The sequence below is a fragment of the Arachis ipaensis genome, chromosome B05 (assembly GCF_000816755.2).
Source record: "Arachis ipaensis cultivar K30076 chromosome B05, Araip1.1, whole genome shotgun sequence".
Taxonomy (NCBI): domain Eukaryota; kingdom Viridiplantae; phylum Streptophyta; class Magnoliopsida; order Fabales; family Fabaceae; genus Arachis; species Arachis ipaensis.
Genome location: NC_029789.2, coordinates 131,268,110 through 131,270,206, shown reverse-complemented (window position 1 = coordinate 131,270,206; position 2,097 = coordinate 131,268,110).

The following is a 2,097-nucleotide window of genomic DNA, read 5'->3' as shown; positions in this document are numbered from 1 at the left end:
GAGTATGTTTATATAAAATAATAGAAATATAATTTATAATTTTTTTCTTTTTTTTTAAATAATTAAATTTGTTATATATTTTTAATTAATTTAATTTTGATATAATATTAGATGAAAGATTTTATGCATCTATTTAATTATGTGTTGTAATTTAAATATTTTTTCATCACTATTTCTAAAAATAAAAAATATATTCTAAATTAGTAAATTAATCAATTCATTTTAAAATTTTATATGCAATATAAGTACATATAATAGAATAAAAGATATAAAATAAGTAATAAGAATGAATAAATTGAGAATAAAATAAAATATATAAAGTCATGAAGAAAATAAAACATTATATTAATACTTAAATTATAATTGTTTGAATTAAAATTTACAATTGAAAATTTTAAAAAGAGAAACAATAAAATTGAAAGATTCATAGACAAAAAATATAAAGAATTTAAAATTTACTTTTTGATGAAGAGAAGATGACCACTAGACAAAAAATTGAACAAGAATGTTGAAAGTATAAAAATAAGAAAGAGATTTAAGGAAATAAAAGAGCGACGACCTAAAAACTAAATTTGATTAGATTAAATAATAGTTAAAATAATAAAAAATTAAAAAATAAATTTAAAATTTTGACCAATTGAATTTAATTTATTTGTAATGGAATCATTTAAAATTTAAAATAGAAACATATTATATATAATTATTTTTTAAAAAAATAAAAATAAAAATAAAGTGGGGGCAAGTGCCCTCATACTACAAGTTGAGTCCATGCCTGACTCTACTTTTATTAACTTGGCGATTGGATGGAAGTTTAGAATGAGAGTGAAGGGATGAGATTGAAGATGAAGAGGAAGGAAAGGAAAGGAAGGAGAGTGAAGAGATGAGATTGAAGATAAGAGGAAGGAAAGGAAACAAAGGAGAGTGAAGTGTGGAACAAAATTAGGGATTTGGAGAGAAGTACCTAAAAGTTAAAGTGATCCTTGAGGTTGACAATGATAACATTCTTGTATTCAACGTCTTAGTGATTCACTCTTTCGTTGTTATCTTGTTTGAAAAAGTGTTTTGTGCTGATAATAATTCACTTAACTTTAACATAGGATAAACCACAAAAAATGTATCCGAATTATTTTGTCATCCACAAAATGTTAGGAAATTATTTTAATTTTTTAATTTGTTTGTGGGCAATCCATATATTAATTATAATCACAAATTGTGGTATTTCAAATTAAATGACTTATATAATGGTAATCTCATTTATTGTTATAAATGCTAAATTGAATAAGTCATAATTACTTTTCATTTGAAATTAAATGAGAATAAAACCAAATATTATCTTTTGTTCTTTAGATAATTATCTTTTGGATTTTAGATATCTTATTTTTTGAACTTTAGATACTATTTTATTTGGACTTTAGGGTTCAATGAGTGCCATGCTCAAATATAAATAGTGCCTTCAGAGTTTCGGTCCCAAATATACCAAAACTGCCTTTGTCGCTCTTTCTCCATCAGAAGAGTCACCATTCAGCTCTATTAGGGATACAAAAGGCTTTGGTTGAGAAAGATCGAAAGAACCACAAGACTGAAACAATCTTTCTGTCTAATTTTTAATTTCTATGAGTAAAGGTACGCTTCCACATTATGATATATTTTTTGTGATTCAATATGGATAATTTGAGTTATTGAAATAATTTATTCCAACAAGTGGTATCAGAACCATTCATAATTTAATCATAAAAAATATTCAATTTTATTTTTTTTATTGATACATGTATATGTATGCGCTGCCTACATTGAATATTGCTATGCAACAAAATTATAATTAAGAATAGTCGGCTATAATTCTGTTCATTGGTGTCACACACATATATTTTATTATGTGTGTGCGTCGTATGTAGTTGTTACTGTTGGACGAATACAGAGATTAACTTTTTTTATGCTAATCGCGTGGATTGCAGTTCCTTATATGCATATATATGTGTATTATTATGTATGAATATTTATATATATTATCATTATTTGGTTATACATTAAGGTATACTTATATACATATATATATATTTTGTATGAGAGCGATTTGTTAGAGTTATTTTTTTTTTG